A 10,279-nucleotide genomic window follows, 5' to 3' on the forward strand; every position below is an offset into this window, starting at 1 on the left:
CACGGACCAAGTCAGATGGCCTAAGTCAAGAGTACAAGTGACCTAGGCAAAGTTGTATGGCGCTGAGGACCCTGAAAAATCGGGTTAGTGTAGTTCAGACAGGGGAGGTTTTTGGGTCGGCTGAACCTCCTTATTTTGGGTTTTGACCTCCTCAAGAAGCTACACCTAGGCAAACTGCCTAGGGTGAAAGTGCGAAGACCAATCGAATAGTAAGACAAGTTTTGACCGATCGCCCTAGGCAAGCTTGTATGAAGAAAGGGACCCTATGGGTCATATGGAAAATCCATGAAAAATCGGCTAAGTCCCAAAATTGGGATGTCTGAACTACACTAAAAAGTTACCACATCAAGCAAGGCAAAGTACCTAGGTGAACCCTAAGAAGAAACACGGACCAAGTCAGATGGCCTAAGTCAAGAGTACATGTGACCTAGGCAAAGTTGTATGGCGCTGAGGACCCTGAAAAATCGGGTTAGTGTAGTTCAGACAGGGGAGGTTTTTGGGTCGGCTGAACCTCCTTATTTTGGGTTTTGACCTCCTCAAGAAGACAGACCTAGGCAAACTGCCTAGGGTGAAAGTGCGAAGACCAATCGAATAGTAAGACAAGTTTTGACCGATCGCCCTAGGCAAGCTTGTATGAAGAAAGGGACCCTTAGGGTCATATGGAAATTCATGAAAAATCGGCTAAGTCCCAAAATTGGGATGTCAGAACTACACTATAAAGTTACCACATCAAGCAAGGCAAAGTACCTAGGTGAACCCTAGGAAGAAACACGGACCAAGTCAGATGGCCTAAGTCAAGAGTATAAGTGACCTAGGCAAAGTTGTATGGCGCTGAGGACCCTGAAAAATCGGGTTAGTGTAGTTAAGACAGGGGAGGTTTCAGGGTCGGCTGGACCTCCTTATTTCGGGTTTTGGCCTCCTCAAGAAGACAGACCTAGGCGAATTGCCTAGGGTGAAAGTGCGAAGACCAATCGAATAGTAAGACAAGTTTTGACCGATCGCCCTAGGCAAGCTTGTATGAAGAAAGGGACCCTTAGGGTCATATGGAAATTCATGAAAAATCGGCTAAGTCCCAAAATTGGGATGTCAGAACTACACTATAAAGTTACCACATCAAGCAAGGCAAAGTACCTAGGTGAACCCTAGGAAGAAACACGGACCAAGTCAGATGGCCTAAGTCAAGAGTATAAGTGACCTAGGCAAAGTTGTATGGCGCTGAGGACCCTGAAAAATCGGGTTAGTGTAGTTAAGACAGGGGAGGTTTCAGGGTCGGCCAGACCTCCTTATTTCGGGTTTTGGCCTCCTCAAGAAGACAGACCTAGGCGAATTGCCTAGGGTGAAACTGCGAAGACCAATCGAATAGTAAGACAAGTTTTGACCGATCGCCCTAGGCAAGCTTGTATGAAGAAAGGGACCCTATGGGTCATATGGAAATTCATGAAAAATCGGCTAAGTCCCAAAATTGGGATGTCAGAACTACACTATAAAGTTACCACATTAGCAAGGCAGACTTGTATGAAGAACGGGACCCAGGTGAAAGTAGCAAATATCCCAAACCGAACATGAATATTATACACACAAGAGTACGAACATAAAGGAACACGGACCAAGCGTGCCGAGAGAATCGGTACTATAGAGCCCTCGTGGTTCTACACAAAGACTTTATGTTAGGGGTTCAAGCCCCATAGTACTCAAACGGTGACAGTAGCAAATATCCCAAACCGAACATGAATATTATACACACAAGAGTACGAACATAAAGGAACACGGACCAAGCGTGCCGAGAGAATCGGTACTATAGAGCCCTCGTGGTTCTACACAAAGACTTTATGTTAGGGGTTCAAGCCCCATAGTACTCAAACGGTGACAGTAGCAAATATCCAAAAACGAACTGGAATTTACATTCTGTTGGTCATGCGGTCGTCCAAAGGGGTCTAGTATCCTGGGATGACAAGCATCACGGGCACAGTCTCGTATCAAAACAGTCGAAGAGGCCCGCGAAAGCTTGCTTTCCATGGCTATGCGATGCACAAATTGAGTTTCTCCGTAGTTATACACAGCGCACAGGTGAAAGTAGCAAATATCCCAAATCGAACATGAATTTTATACACACAAGAGTACAAACATAAAGGAACACGGACCAAGCGTACCGAGAGAATCGGTACTAGAGCCCTTGTGGTTCTACATTGAGAGCCCTCGTGGTTCTACATAGATACTTTATGTTAGGGGTTCCAACCCCATAGTACTAGAACGGTGGAAGTAGCAAATAAACCGAACGTGGAATTTACTTTCTGATGGTCATGCGGTCGTCCAAAGGGGTCTAGTATCCTGGGATGACAAGCATCACGGGCACAGCTCGTATCAAAACAGTCGAAGAGGCCCGCGAAAGCTTGCTTTCCATGGCTATGCGATGCACAAATTGAGTTTACTCACCGTAGTATAAAACGAACGAACCGAACCTATCCGAGTAGGGATAATGGGCGCAGTAACATACTTCTGTGACCCAGCGAGAGTTGAACGAGGTGACATGAACTGTCAGTGGCTTATATCAGATGGGATACATACATGAGATTGCTTTCAAATCTACACTCGAAAACCTAACCAAGTAAAAGCGAACGTGGGGAGGATTCGAAACTGGTAACGAAATCTTAAGCTGGAAAGAGTCATCACTATGGATACATATTATGCGAAACCAATCAAGTGCTCATTACTGATCCAAAACCGAAGAGCACTAGTGAACACCTTAATCTCACCCTAGTTCACATCCAAGTGATCGACCACGTGTGTGAAGCAAAGACCAATCGAATTCCTCAATGGACCGAACACTATGAACAAATGGCCAAAAACGTTATAACTATCCAAACATACTACTATCTAGCGAAAGTCATCACGATGGAACCATACCATGATCTTTAACCTATAGCGCTCACCATATTCCTACCCAGAGTGCAAGTGAACAGATTGCCCACCCTTACCCAGTTCACAACCACGTGATCGACTAACATACCGAGGTTACCACAAGTCAAAGTTATACGTTTACAAGCGCAAGACCAATCGAAAACCCCGAAAGCAATCTCGACCCAAAATGTATTATCCGTGAGTGTAGTCGAGTCTCGTACTCGTCATCTGTAATCGTCGGATAGAATATCCAGTACACGGTTGTCTTTCCAAATGAAATCTACATACAGAACTCGCTCTTGGCAAATGGGTGGCAATGGCGCAATCAGGAGCGAGTTCCCGTCCGGGTGCCAAGTGATTGGCAAATGTCTGGTGGAAAGCAACCATATGTTGATTTGTCTGTTAGTGTACTGGGTGTTTGAGGTATGTAGTATCCACGCTTGGTTGGGTGTGTCAGAGGACCATGGATGCGTTCACAACCCCAATTGGGGTACATCGGGAATGATTTTGTGGAACCGATGTGCCCGGCACACACTAAGTTTTGTTGCAAGTTAATAGTGTGCCATGTCCGGGGGGGTTGTGATTAAACTCTGGTGAATTGCGTACTGTGGTGATTGGGGTATGAAAGCCCCGCAGTTGCAATGATCGGACGCGCCTAGCGTGTCCTTTAGTTGATGGTAGGGAAATGAAGGCCCTTGTCAGCTCACCTAAGTATTCATGGAAGTTTGGCATAAGGTCGCTGTGGTAGGGGTATGAAGGCCCCGTCAGCGCATGCACAATCGGGCGCACGTGCGCTTAGCGGAGTCGAATGCCGCTCAAGTGCCTGTCCGGTGCATCGGGTGTGTGTGATACGAGGGCAATGAGGTTCGCACGGGGGCTCGCCTCCCGTGTGCTACCGGACTTGACAACATATAGAACGTGGTGTTTGCTCCTCCGGGTGCAATGGGACAATGAACATTCGAACGCAAAGTCGGAATTCTGGTTGATCCTACCAGTAATATACGCTCGTCTCAAAGGTTAAGCCATGCATGTCTAAGTACAAACAGATTTAATGTGAAACCGCATAAGGCTCAGTATAACAGCTATAATTTACGAGATCATCAACCTAGTTACTTGGATAACTGTGGAAAATCTAGAGCTAATACATGCAACATGCCAGGACCCTCGCGGGAACTGGTGCACTTATTAGTCAAACCAATCGCGGGTTCTCCGTGTCATTGAGTTGAAGTCTGGATAATGATGCTGATCGTATGGTCTCGCACCGACGACAGATCTCGCAAATATCTGCCCTATCAACTATGGATGGTAGTATAGAGGACTACCATGGTTGCAACGGGTAACGGGGAATCAGGGTTCGATTCCGGAGAGGGAGCCTGAGAAATGGCTACCACATCCAAGGAAGGCAGCAGGCGCGTAAATTACCCAATCCCGGGACGGGGAGGTAGTGACGAGAAATAACAATATGAAACTCTTTAATGATGTTTCATAATTGGAATGAGTAGAGCATAAATCCTTCTACGAGGATCAAGTGGAGGGCAAGTCTGGTGCCAGCAGCCGCGGTAATTCCAGCTCCACTAGCGTATATTAAAATTGTTGCGGTTAAAACGTTCGAAGTTGATACTTGTCCAACACAGTCCGGCTCCGCCGACCCGGTCAACCCGTGGTCGGTGGGCCAAGTCGGAATCTGGTTGCGACTCAATGGTGTGGTAGGGCACCAAGTCTGTGTCATGGTGTGCCCTTCAACGGGTGCAAGTGTAACATAGAGCTCGACCGCTCACGTTTACCTTGAACAAATTAGAGTGCTTAAAGCAGGGTGCCCAAACGCCCTAGAATAATCTTGCATGGAATAATGGAATACGACCTTGGTCTAATCTTTCATTGGTTTGTACTCAGACCGGAGGTAATGATTAACAGAAGTAGTTGGGGACACTAGTATTACGGCGCGAGAGGTGAAATTCGTAGACCGTCGTAAGACTAACTAAAGCGAAGGCATTTGTCAAGGATGCTTTCTTTAATCAAGAACGAAAGTTAGAGGATCGAAGGCGATTAGATACCGCCCTAGTTCTAACCGTAAACGATGCCAACTAGCAATTGGGAGACGCTACAACCAGGTGCTCTCAGTAGCTTCCGGGAAACCAAAGTCAGGTTCCGGGGGAAGTATGGTTGCAAAGTTGAAACTTAAAGGAATTGACGGAAGGGCACCACAATGAAATGGAGCTTGCGGTTCAATTTGACTCAACACGGGAAAACTTACCAGGTCCGAACTTATGGAGGTGAGACAGATTAATAGCTCTTTCTCAAATTTAAGGGTAGTGGTGCATGGCCGTTCTTAGTTCGTGGATTGATTTGTCTGGTTAATTCCGATAACGAACGTGACTCACATATGCTAACTAGAACGCAGTCAGCGTTAATGCGTCGATGCCGATTGGAACGGGTTAGGACCTTTCGGTGGAGTATGACCTGACACCTTCGCTGTTCGTGTGCGCAAGTGCACTTACGGTACGCTGCTTAGCAGGACAATTTGTGTTTAGCAAAATGAGATCGAGCGATAACAGGTCCGTGATGCCCTTAGATGTTCTGGGCTACACGCGTGCTACAATGTGGGTAGCAGCGTGTCTCCTATTCCGAGAGGAACGGGAAATCACTCAAATACTCACTTAGTAGGGATTATGGATTGCAATGGTCCATATGAACTCGGAACTTCTAGTAAGTGCTGGTCATCAGCCAGCGTTGAATACGTCCCTGCCCTTTGTACACACCGCCCGTCGCTACTACCGATGGATTATTTAGTGAGGTCTTTGGAGATGATCGTTCGCTGGATCCTCGTGAACCGCGTCTGCTTTATCGAAGTTGACCGAACTTGATGATTTAGAGGAAGTAAAAGTCGTAACAAGGTTTCCGTAGGTGAACCTGCGGAAGGATCATTAGTGGCCAAGTGATCCTTCCAGAAGTCCGAACCTGCGGGTTGAGACTTCGGCACAAGTTGCCATATGATAATTGACGAAACACTATAGAAGTCCGAACCTGCGGGTTGAGACTCAGGCACAAGTTGCCATATGAAAGTTGACGAAACACTAACAAGTCCGAACCTGCGGGTTGAGACTTAGGCACACGTTGCCTTATACATGACTTCGAACAAATACACAAGTCCGAACCTGCGGGTTGAGACTTAGGCACAAGTTGCCTTATACATGACTTCGAACAAATACACAAGTCCGAACCTGCGGGTTGAGACTTAGGCACAAGTTGCCATATGAAAGTTGACGAAACACTAACAAGTCCGAACCTGCGGGTTGAGACTTAGGCACACGTTGCCTTATACATGACTTCGAACAAATACACAAGTCCGAACCTGCGGGTTGAGACTTAGGCACAAGTTGCCTTATACATACATTGGCCAAATAAACAGAAGTCCGAACCTGCGGGTTGAGACTTAGGCACAAGTTGCCATATTATATTCGATCAAACACTAAGTAGTCCGAACCTGCGGGTTGAGACTCAAGACCGTAACAAGATGTCACTATACAAGTCCAAACCTAAGGGTTGAGACTTAATGCGATCTAGATACCAAGTTGACATCCAATACCTGTTGAGCAAAACCAAAGATTCCCTGTTCTCGAATGATTACACTATATAACAGGGAATCATGAAGAAATCAAGCAAGCGTGAAACAAAGTCATCACTTGGGCATGCTCGATAGCCAACCACATGACCTTAACCTAAGAGAGCATGCAAACCACATGATACCTATAAACGATTAACCCGCCCTAGTTCAATCGTTCACCAAGTGATGACTTCAGTATGGCTAAGAGAAAAACTTTTAAATGGGAAAAACTCTAAGTCCGAACCTCCGGGTTGAGACTTCCGCGTCGGAGGTGGGCGCACCTCCTATCCGAAAGATGATGAATCAGGGGTGTTCGGTCAGCAATGGTCGGATGCCCCGTCGTAGTCCAACTATGACAATCAAAGTCAAGACCTCCGGGTTGAGACTTTCCGCGAGTACAAGCATAAAGGAACACGGACCAAGCCGTACCGAGAGAATCGGTACTAGAGCCCTCGTGGTTCTACATTGAGAGAGCCCTCGTGGTTCTCATTAGGGGCTTTATGCAAGTCGTACTCAATACTGTGGTGTGAAGTATAAAGTATAGTCCTCGCCTGGTCCACGCTGCTTCGGCGGTCCTGGGTAAGATAGTTAATTCTAGCTTGCCCTATAGTGGAATGAGGACACTTAATGCTTCGTCTTTTAGCGGCGGCTAGACTCCTCCTCACGGGGAACGAGTTGACGCGCACAGCGGCGGCTTACGCACTATGGCAATCATGGATGCCTGAAGATTCCGTGAAGTTCTCCCCTGGTCCACGCTGCCTCGGCAGTCCTGGGTAAAATGGAATATTTCCAGCTTGCCCTATAGTGGAAGAGGACTATCCAACAATACAAAGTCAAGACCTCCGGGTTGAGACTTTCCGCGTCGGTGGTGTCGCGCACCGCCTATCCGAAAGATGGTGTAACAGGGGTGTTCGATCAGCAATGGTCGGATGCCCCGTCATAGTCCAACTATGACAACCAAAGTCAAGACCTCCGGGTTGAGACTTTCCGCGTCCGGAGGTACGCGTACCGCCTACCCGAAAGATGGTGTGCTTCTGGGGTATTCGATGAGTCGGATACCCCGTCGTAGTCCAACTATGACAATCAAAGTCAAGACCTCCGGGTTGAGACTTCCGCGTCCGGAGGTACGCGTACCGCCTACCCGAAAGATGGTGTGCTTCTGGGGTATTCGATGAGTCGGATACCCCGTCGTAGTCCAACTATGACAATCAAAGTCAAGACCTCCGGGTTGAGACTTCCGCGTCCGGAGGTACGCGTACCGCCTACCCGAAAGATGGTGAATCAGGGGTGTTCGATCAGCAATGGTCGGATGCCCCGTCGTAGTCCAACTATGACAATCAAAGTCAAGACCTCCGGGTTGAGACTTTCTAAGAGTACAAGCATAAAGGAACACGGACCAAGCCGTACCGAGAGAATCGGTACTAGAGCCCTTGTGGTTCTACATTGAGAGAGCCCTCGTGGTTCTCATTAGGGGCTTTATGCAAGAAGTACTCAATACTGTGGTGTGAAGTATAAAGTATAGAGTCCTCCACTGGTCCACGCTGCTCCGGCGGTCCTGGGTAAGATAGTTCATTCTAGCTTGCCCTATGTGGAAGAGGACTCAATACCCTACCTGTTGAGCTTGAAACAAAGTCATCACTTGGGCATGCTCATATTGCCATACACAATTACATTATATTCGAATGAGCATGCAAGCGACCCTATATAGACCGAACCAAAACGATAGATACCGCCGTAGTTCACCCCCACCAAGTGATGACTTCAGTATGGCTAGTGTGTGAAGTATAAAGTATAGTCCTCCCCTGGTCCACACTGCTTCGGCGGTCCTGGGTAAGATAGTTAGTTCTAGCTTGCCCTATGTGGAAGAGGACATACAAGACAAAGTATAGTTCTCCCCTGGTCCACGCTGCTTCGGCGGTCCTGGGTAAGATAGTTAATTCTAGCTTGCCCTATGTGGAAGAGAGCATACATGAACCAAGAACGAAGGTTATGATCGAGGAATGATTCGACAACTAACCGATGGTATGAAATGTGGAGAATTCAAGCAAGCACACAATCAAGTCATCACTTGGGCATGCTCGATAGCCAACCTCATGACATTAACCTAGTAGAGCATGCGAAAACCAATATATATGTAAACGATGCCTCCCTAGTTCAGCGCTTCAACCAAGTGATGACTTCAGAATGGCTAAATCAAATCGGTTCAAACCATACCATCGGTATCCTATTGAAACACACAAGTCGATATCAAACCTCATGATTGTGTAGTCCTCCACTGGTCCACGCCGCTTCGGCCGTCCTGGGTAAAATGGAACATTCCAGCTTGCCCTATGTGGAAGAGGGCACATTACTCAATACTGTGGTGTGAAGTATAAAGTTCAGTTCTCCCCTGGTCCACGCTGCTTCGGCGGTCCTGGGTAAGATAGTTCATTCTAGCTTGCCCTATGTGGAAGAGGACACTTCATACTTCGTCTCTAAGCGGCGGCTTGACTCCTCCCTACGGGGAACGGGTTTACGCGCACAGCGGCGGCTTACGCACTATGGCAGTCATGGATGCCTTACGTTTCTATGAAAAGTGTGTTCCTCCCCTGGTCCACGCTGCTTCGGCAGTCCTGGGTAAGATAGTTAGTTCTAGCTTGCCCTATGTGGAAGAGGACACGTAGACTTACTGTGGTGTGAAGTATAAAGTTCAGTTCTCCCCTGGTCCACGCCGCTTCGGCCGTCCTGGGTAAAATGGATTCATCCAGCTTGCCCTATGTGGAATGAGGACACTTTATGCTTCGTCTCTAAGCGGCGGCTTGCTCCTCCCTACGGGGAACGGGTATACGCGCACAGCGGCGGCTTACGTTATGGCAGTCATGGATGCCTTACGTTTCCATGAAAAGTGTGTTCCTCCCCTGGTCCACGCTGCTTCGGCAGTCCTGGGTAAGATAGTTAGTTCTAGCTTGCCCTATGTGGAAGAGGACACGTAGACTTACTGTGGTGTGAAGTATAAGGTTCAGTTCTCCCCTGGTCCACGCCGCTTCGGCCGTCCTGGGTAAAATGGATTCATCCAGCTTGCCCTATGTGGAATGAGGACACTTTATGCTTCGTCTCTAAGCGGCGGCTTGCTCCTCCCTACGGGGAACGGGTATACGCGCACAGCGGCGGCTTACGCAAGTTAGTCACCCTCGGCAGTGGATCACTCGGCTCATGGATCGATGAAGACCGCAGCTAACTGCGCGTCGTAATGTGAACTGCAGGACACATGAACATTGATAAGTTGAACGCATATTGCACGTCGTGGGAACCTACCATGATGTACAGATGACTGAGCGCTTATATTTGAGAAATGTATCGCATACATTTAACTACGCCGTGACACCCGTCACGAGACGTGCACCATGATGTTAACTAGGGTCGCGACGACCCGCTAGCATTAAAGAACCCGTGGTTTACAATATACTGGCATTGGAATTCGAAGTATTTAGAGCGTCCGTGTTCCCGCGTGAGGCGGAAGTACGAGGAGAAGGCGTGCTTGTGGTGTCTGTGGTGGTGTTTACTGATGTCTAGCTTCAGCTTATTTATTTATTTAAATAGAAGCGAAGATGTCAAAGTAGCGTCGAAGCAGCAGCGGTAGCACAAATGATTCAAGTATGGAAGTTGACCAAAGGAACACAAACAAACTAGCGTATGGGCAATGGAAGGTATCAGTGAGTTAAACCACACGCGGGCTAACAGCCCGTTAACCGAGTCCAACGGTACATATTGGACATTGAAACAAAGTAGTCGCAAGCC

At 47.7% G+C, this 10,279-nt stretch overlaps 1 non-coding gene across 1 annotated transcript; it reads left to right on the top strand.

Annotated features, from left to right (window-relative positions):
• The first annotated feature begins 9,667 nt into the window (after positions 1-9,667).
• Positions 9,668-9,822, top strand: LOC131270885 (5.8S ribosomal RNA). The gene has a single exon (XR_009179882.1). It is a non-coding gene; the product is annotated as a 5.8S ribosomal RNA (ribosomal RNA).
• Positions 9,823-10,279: the final 457 nt, after the last annotated feature.

This window comes from Anopheles coustani (genome assembly GCF_943734705.1).
Source record: "Anopheles coustani chromosome X unlocalized genomic scaffold, idAnoCousDA_361_x.2 X_unloc_7, whole genome shotgun sequence".
NCBI classification, from domain to species: domain Eukaryota; kingdom Metazoa; phylum Arthropoda; class Insecta; order Diptera; family Culicidae; genus Anopheles; species Anopheles coustani.